Genomic DNA, 9,012 nt, shown 5'->3' on the forward strand with positions numbered 1-9,012 from the left:
AGAACATAAAACTCATTTCAAAAATAAAACTTAGAACTGCAATCAAATAATTTGTCAAATAGTGTAAAATATTGGTCTTTTACTCTTCTAATAATGCATTATTTTTCCTCTGCTGGTCTCTCTCCACTCAGACTTTTGCGCTGACTCTTAGCTTTGCGGTCTCTCTGCAGTTCTGTCTCGTTTGCGCTCCCTGACTTTTTGTTTGCAGTTTTGGCACAAACCTCTCGGGTGGGCGGGCCTTTTCAGCAGAGCGTTCCCATTGGCTAATTAGATTTTGAGTGACACAGCTCAGTACCTATGGGTAGGTAGCTAGCGCGCTAAACGACCCCGGCTTTAAAACGGAGAGAAGAAGAAGATGACGACGACAATGAAGAACAACAGTAACAACCCACAACAAGAAAAACTAATGAAGTGTAAGTAGTTATGACATACATATATTGTTCTTCAGTGTCATTGTCGTCGTCGTCATCTCTTCTTCTCTCCGTTTTAAAGCCTGGGTCATTGAGCGCGCTAGCTATCTACACATAGGTACTGAGCTGTGTCAGTCAACTACTAATTAGCCAATGGGGACGCTCTGCTGAAAAGGCCCGCCCACCCGAGAGGTTTGTGCCAAAACTGCAAACAAAAAGTCAGGGAGCGCAAACGAGGAAGAGCTGCAGAGAGACCGCAAAGCTGAGAGTCAGCGCAAAAGTCTGAGCGGAGAGAAACCAGCAGAGGGAACCGTAAACAAAATAATGCATTATTAGAAGAGTAAAAGACCAATATTTTACACTATTTGACAAATTATTTGATTGGAGTTCTAAGTTTTATTTTTGAAATGAGTTTTATGTTCTCTCAAATTCCTGTTTTTGTTTGACATTTAAGAAGTTTAGTTTGTTTCTTTTGGCACAAATCTAATTCCATATAAGTCACCATTAAATCCTCACGTCACATTCTTATCAGCCGACCAGGAAACACTGACGACCAAGCAATCTGATTACATGGGTTCAATAAAGAGTCGCCACGGTGCCGATCTCTTGCTATTTAATGGACAAAATTTCCACTTTAGCAGTGTCACATACATTTTGTTTAACAGGGCATGTATTCAGATTCCAATGCAAGGAATGATTTAGTTTGATGATTTATCTAGCAAGTCAGTCCTCATGGGTTTAATTAGCTTCAGCACACAACACAACAAACACGACATATTCACACCTTTATCTGTTGGAGGGGAGACTGACTGCAAACTGTGAATAACCCAAACATCTCTGTGAACACGATCATGTAAATGTGTTCAGTCCCACTCTGCCATCCAAATGTCAGCTGCCTGCAAGCACAAGGACACATAAACCATAAACGAGATAGCCATGTGAGCTCAGAGAACGACCATTATAAAGAAGGCTAAAGTTTTCCAAAGAAGGAATATTTTTGTAATGCAGAGAAGGCTGATCATTTCATTGCCAAATCTGTCTGTTGTTGACCTTCTTTTTCTGGTAAAAAATTGAAGGGGGACAATGCAGTCATGTCTGTGCTGCCAACAAGCAACTACGAAAACACCCTCCTCTATTATAGATCACATAATTTCACCCAAAATGGACTCATTTTAAGTGAGCTTTGTACGGTTTGTCATCTCTGCCAAAGGAGGATGATGAGACAACAAACAGTACGCCCATGACCTGGTAGCTAGACTGTGAAATACAATAACTACAGATTCCAGGGGATGGTTACAACAGCTCCAAAGTAAAAAAATAAATAATTAAATAAATACTTGTATTGGATCAGCATTGTGGATCAGTGGTGTTGTATTGATGTACTTTATGCAGATGTCTTTTTGTGACAGTCATCAGTGTGGATTTATTAATAAAAGCACAGCTGAAAGATTGATATGAAGGGCCAAAGCTTTCTTATTTCTGTTGCTGCTCTCCCTCTCTCTCTGAGCCCGGCTGTCACTCTCTGGTGGTTCAATGTTTAACATTGTATCGCTGCATTTTTTAGTTTGTGCTGCTGAAAAATAACAGTCATTACCAACATGGAATCATGGCAGTCCGTCAAATTGTCACTAAAATATAATCTACAAGATTTGTGTACATGAATACTAACTGTAAATTGGAGGTTGGGGAGGATGGCTGGCGTACAAAGTCCAGGACGGTTAGAAGCACTTTGATTAAGGTTAAAACTCAAGATTACATTTACCATTTACCAGTCACCATTAGAGTGATTTTAATGCTGCTGGCAGTGTTGGCACTTCCCAGTGGTTTACTGGTTAGCACGGCAGTAGAGCGGAAGGTCGCTGGTTCGAATCCCTGGCTCCCCGGGGCGGGACTGAGCTACATGCTGAAGCATCCTTGAGCAAGATGCTGAACCCCAACACTGCTCCTGATGTGCAGCTGGCACCTTCGTGGCAGTCACTGCCATCAGTAAGGGCCCTGCGATGAGCTGGCGACTCATCCAGGGAGTACCCTGGCCTTCGCCCATAGAGTCACTGGATTTGGCCCCAGTAACCCCCGCTCCACCTTGAATAAGGTGGTATAAAAGCGGTAACATCACCCGCAACCCGCATGGATAAAGCGGAAGAAAACGAACGAACAACCTATGAGCCTGGTGAACATGTTGCCATGTTGTTTGGATTAAAATAAAGGACTATTAATAACCTTACTCCAGCTGTCATTATCTGTAATGTTTAGGAATAAAATGTTAAATGTTAAAAAATAAAATAATTATAATAATCAAATATATATACATATACTATGTGAAAAAATGACTTATTATGAGATCATCAAGAGCAAAAGGTCGGTGTGGCCCCGGGACACACTGAGGATATTACTCCTCTGTTGCAGATCTGGACGTTATCTCAGTGGTGCTGAGGAAGACACACTCAGTCGATTGTGTGATCTAAATGAAATGGAATATTATATTAATTTTGCCTCACATTATTCCTTTTATACAAGGCCTTTGTTTATTAAGATTAGGAGGGAAATCAGACTTTGCCTATGGAGAACTGTGAACAGCAGCAGTGACTGAAAGTGAAACATTCACTGATTATTTGGCAATGGCTGAGGAACTTATTTTTCTCTTTTGAACAGTCGTGACTACTTTCAGTAACTGTGTTTTGTTTAACTATGTTCTGTGTTAGGGTTATTCCTCGGGCATGAAAAAGCCAATTCTCCTTGACTAAAATGTCCTAATTAAATAATTAAAAGTAATTGTCATCCAGTGTATTCTACACCATTCACCATATTCTGAATCAGAGTTTCTTCATATAAAGATTGTAGCAGCAGTTGCACTGAGAGAGTTCGGCTCTCAATGTGCTTCACAACTATTGAACATTTTACAAAAAGCTTTGGGTGGTTTACGTCAGGGCACTGAGGGTTTTAAAATACCTTAAATCGCCTACATGAGCCGTGTTTCACATCCGCTGCTGCTGCTGTGTTAAGTGAGGAGGACAAATTAGTGGGCCAAACAACAATAATCAACCTCCAGTTGTTTGTAACACACCAGGGCTGTGGGGTGAAACAGTTCTGGTAGCTTGTGCGCCCAAAAATGTGTCAGGTGCCACTTAACATTTTCATTGGTCACACCTGTGCTCCTCAATTTTAGCAGGTCTAAATAAAAAAATAAATGTAGCCCACAAAAATGTTTTAATTATTGGAATTTCTTTTTGAGTGTGCTGTGATTTAAATGAAGAACAACATGTGAACAACATTTTTTTTCCCCGTTTACAATCATTTACATGTTGTGTTTAGGAAATTTAATGAAAATGTATTTTTGGGTGCATCTAAATTATGTGCTATTGCATCTAAACGAAAATTCGGTGCACCAGTGCCACTAGTGTAAAAAGTTGGCTTGGAGCCCGGAACAGTGATACTCATCTGTCCCTTCTACCTCAGTGCTTTATATCTGTTGCACGGAGTTCCCCAAGGCTCGCCCACAGAAATGGTGTGGCACCTGGAAAAAGGTTAAGCATTTTGGCCCTCCATAAACACATAGTTACTCGAATAATAAACTAAATAATGACTTTATTTGAATTGCACAGGTCTAGTTTGTCGCTATAACAACTGACCCGACAAAATTCAACCCATACTGAGGCTAATGAATGGCTAAAATGCAATAAAATCAGTTTGTAAAGCAAGTCCTGAAGTGTTAAATATTTTTCTCATATCAGTATTTTCTGTTTTATTTTGATATATTTGATGAGCAGGTATCTGTTATTCATAACAAGATAATTGTTGATGTGTTTGTGCCTGTCTCTGGTTGTTGGTTAATACATTTCTAACCAGTTAAATTCTTCATGGCAATAAATTGATCAATAATCAATCACATCCATCTGCGGAACGTCTTCTTTATCGTTGACATCTGATTCTAGCGACCTCCTTGCCGTGGTTCATCTCTTCAGCCTGGCTGAAAGCCACTTTCTGCGTCGACTGAAAACAGTTGGTCATTACATCTTTATTTGGGTCTTGCCAGCTCCGTTCTTTTTTTTTTGACTTTCTTTTTTGGCATCCTGATTTATGTGCTGGTCCTGGCATGGAAAGGAAATTCACTCCAACACCATAGCAAGTATTTAGTTTTGATCAGCGATGCAGTTGTCATGCTATTACTTAGAATGAACATGATTCATTCATGAATCTCCCCGTAGCAGCTGGGCCCCAGAAAGCTTTCCTCTTATCCCTGATCATTTCCCCTCACCTTAAACCCTCCCACACCCCCGGATAGTTCGAAAGACTCAAACTTCTGTCGCTTCAGATGTGAAGGTGTTGGAGTATTTAGGTCTCTCATTTATCTTGTCTCACTTTTTGACATTTCATTCACCAAATTCAGGTATAATGACAAAAGCTGCATATATATGTCTTGTTGTTTGAATTATCAAACCGAATTAGCCAACACTGATTTTCTTTGATGACATCCAAGCATCTAACTTTGATTCTGGGCTCTATTTAATCATTCATCCTCTACTATTCAGGAGAGCAATGCCAGTCAGGCATGAAAACCCAAGATCAAATGTGTTACCCCATTCACCATTGGTTTCATCTGCACAGCACTGTAATAGCCCTACTCAGCTAATAAGCCCTTGCTAATGAGGCCGAGAGATGATGGCCAGAAGGTGATCCTGCTAGTGGATCGATAGCTCACCACGAGGAGTCAGCACAGGGTTCATCGTGACTCATACTCTGTGCACCGCAGGGAAAACTGAGCTCTCACTATGCCGGCCTGCTGCTCCTCAAAACAGTGCTAATTGTCAGAAATTTTATTTCATGTTTTCATGGGATATTAATGTCTCAAAATTGTATTTGAACTTTGAATTCATGGCACAGCGGATCGAGAGATAGCTAGACCTAAAGATAGATCGGCCAATCGATCAAAATCAATAGACAGAGGATCCTCACAGAAGCCACGGAGAAGACAAACAGCTGACTGACGCCATTAACTTATACTGTGGTTGGATGGATGAGTGAATGGACAAATGAGGACATCTCACTGATGGATCTCACAGGGAAATAACCATTTTAATCAAGCCTTTGAAACAATTAAAAGACTGAGATTAAAAGAGAGACGAATCAGGGGAGGCACACCTACGACTACTGTTTTCTTCCCTCTTTAAAGATCATCTAAGGCCAAGTCTTACTTAACTGTTTACAAAGACAACCCCAGGTAGCATTAGAATACAAAGCAGACACACTTTGTATTAAAGAAAAACAGTGTTTGCTGTAATGGTGTTCATGTGGCTTGCAATGTCATAGCCTGTATGTGAGGCACACTGTAAGCAGCTGAAGAATAAGGTCACTTTGTTCACATTAGCACAGCAAGCAAGGAGATGAATAATTAATCACATACTTATAATTCATGGATGTTTAAGACAGATATGTGCAATTACTGCAAAGAGGTAAAACTCTACATTCATATTGAAGACTTTTTTATGCCTCTACTGAAAAATAGAATATCTACACAAACAAAGCAAGATAATGTTAAAAAAATACTCAAAAACCTTTAGCGTCAAACACTTTAACACAGTGTTACCCATTAAAGTGACATAATGCTACTTTCAAAAGGTTTATGTTTGCATTCAAACTGAAGAAAAACTTTGGTGTTATACCCATGAAATCTAAATCATAAATGACCATCCACCTATTTATTTTACTACACTTATCCATGGACATGTTATGGTAGAAGCACTCTAAACAGAGTAGCTCAGGAGTCCCTTTTCCCCAGGCAATGTCCTCCATCTTCTCCTCAGTGGTATCTGCATTCCCAGACCTTGTAATCCTGGATATAATATACCTCTGGCGTGTCCCAAAGCCTCCTTCCTGTTCATTAAGCCTGGAATATCTCCACATGGAGGAGTCATTAAGACATCCTAATCATACGCCCAAATCACCTTAACAGGCTCTTTTTAAGCTGATGGAGCGGCAGTTCAGGCTCCTCATCCTCGAAATGAGACACCCTGCCAGGGGCGTCTTATCTTTTTCCGGCACAGACCAAAGTTTAAAAGCCAAGCTGAGACAGAAAAGAGCAGAAAACAAAAACAGGCTAAAATGCGGATATCTATTTGTAAACATTCATCACGTCTCGTACAATGACCATAATTTTGAAAGTGATTTGGCGCTATTCTTCTGCTGTTGAAAAGTTGCAGATGGGGTTTCGCGGCAGAATGTAAACAGTACAAGTAGAAAGTGAAATACCAATTCAGACTTGTCTGACAATGCATGCCGGGTGAAAATAGTGCTCCAAAAAGACAGAAAAGTAGAGTAAAAAGGAAATGTCATCTATTGAATATTTTTAGAATCGAGTATTCTACCGATTATCCCAACGATTAATCGAGTAATCTAATAAAAAATAATTTTGCAATATTAAACAACGATACCAAATAATGCATAACGAAAATGACAGGCCTGTTAAATAGACCAAGCAATTGGCTTTTATTCCTGAAAAAAAAACAGGTATTTGTTCCAACTATTCCTAACACGGGGAGTAAAGGTGGGTGTTTGTTTATGTGTGCGTGCACGTGTGCATGAGGGAGAGTGAGAGAGACCAGATGAGTGTGTGTGTGGAAGGAGTTATTTGTTGTAGGCTATTACTTTCTTGCAATTTAACACAAATTAGTTTCCACATAGTCATACTGACATCAGGCTACAGCCTCTACAAACACCATATGTTCTAACTAGCAATGGTAGGCTGAATTAAATCAGCTAACATTAATGTTTACGTTAGCTTGTGTCAGCGACACTTGGTGAGCTGGTGTTAACAACTGGATGCTTTCAGTTCAGATGTTGAATCATTGTTGACATTCTGTTGTGGTACTCCAGTTCTGCTTTGCAGTAGACAAATTGCACTTTGTTATCTTCTTTTTTAAGTGTGAAATGATCCCAAACTTTGGGCATTCTCTGTCTTTTACGGACAGTTTCTCGACTCTCCGCCATCACGCCCACTTAACACAACTTGACGTAGCGGTGTGTGTCCCCAATAACAGTCCGTGTGGAAAAATGATCCCTGAGCTAAGCAGGCCACATAATGTGGGTGATAGGAATTAAACGAAGCCCCGAGGCAGAGATTTTGCTTTGACCATTTTTGTAATCAAATTATTTGAGTTACTCGAGTAATCGTTTCAGCTCTAATGTCATCAAATCACATCATCCTTCACCACTGCTCTGGGGTCTCAAATAGATTACAAGCTGTGGCCATAGCACTGAAACTAATTGTTTCTTTTTGTAAAATGCCTCTTACAGTGTTGCATCAGTCTACACCAATCAGCCAGAACAATAAATCAACTGACAAGGGAAGTGAATAACAGCAATCATCTTGTTACAATGCAATTCTGTTGGGAAACCTTTGGTTGAACCAGCCACGATCCACCCACTCATAACACCGTTGCAGACCAAGTACATCCCCAGATCGCAATTGTGCTCCCTGATGGCTGTTAACTTAGTGCTCCTGAGTAACGTTACACAGAGCGCAAGGCTGTGTAACTGCCCAGCTCCCAATACAGTCGAGCATCCATGAGACATTCCTCAATAAGTCCGATCTATGGAGGCCCCACCTTACAACCTGCAGAACTCAAAGAAAATGCCACTAATGCCCTGGTATTAGAAACTACAGTACAACTCCAGAGGTCCTGCGTGTGTGCCTTGACAGATCAGTGCCAAGTCTGACCCATGACTGGGCCGCCATGGAACAGTCTTGTCTCAGGAATGGTCGATTGGATCGGGATCTGGGAGTTTGGAAGCCAGGTCAACACCCTTGACCTCTTAGCCACATTCCTTGGTCCATTTCTGAGTGGTTATTCTGGTGTGGCAGGGTGCATTGGCCTGCAGGGGGGACCACTAGCATCAGGGAGCGCTGTTGCCATGAGGGTGAGGTACTGCAACGGTTTGTGAAAAGGGTTAAACCACCCCACCCCTCACCCTAACCCCCTGCAACCACATTTTTGTTCGGTTTGGGCCTGTTAACTCTGACTGAGTTGTTATATGGAGCATTTTTGATTTTGGGCTTTTAAACAGATTATGATCTGAATGTTAGGATCTGTGTAAACACAGCTACTGTCAGCAGTCTCCAAACTCTAAATCGTAGGGATGCAGTGTCACTGCAAGGCAGTTAGCATGTTGAACACACTTAATAATCAAAACAAAGCAGTGTACACCGAGGAAGGAAAATTCATCTCAAGAAAATCAAATCTGTTGGAAGAAGTCTGCACTGGCTAATGATTCCAGACATGAAGACAGAATCAATAATCTGCATGCTGGCTCAAATGTTAAATCACAGTATGGCCATTCCTTAATCAGCTTCACACAGCCATGGAAAAGGTCACGTCAGAGTAGCAACACTCCATTGTTGACAGGGGTTATGTCGAATAAACAAGCAGATCAGGATCACCTATTATTTTAACAAATGTATGGGTTTCTTATGAGCCTTTGTTTACCATTGACATGAAAATGAAAATCACCAGAAAATGTTCGTGTTCACAGCAAACTACCTATTAAAAAATGCTCTCCAAGTAGGTTGCATTTAAATACATTTCCCCCTGCATATGCTTTGTATTCA

Source organism: Sparus aurata, chromosome 4, assembly GCF_900880675.1.
Source record: "Sparus aurata chromosome 4, fSpaAur1.1, whole genome shotgun sequence".
NCBI lineage: Eukaryota > Metazoa > Chordata > Actinopteri > Spariformes > Sparidae > Sparus > Sparus aurata.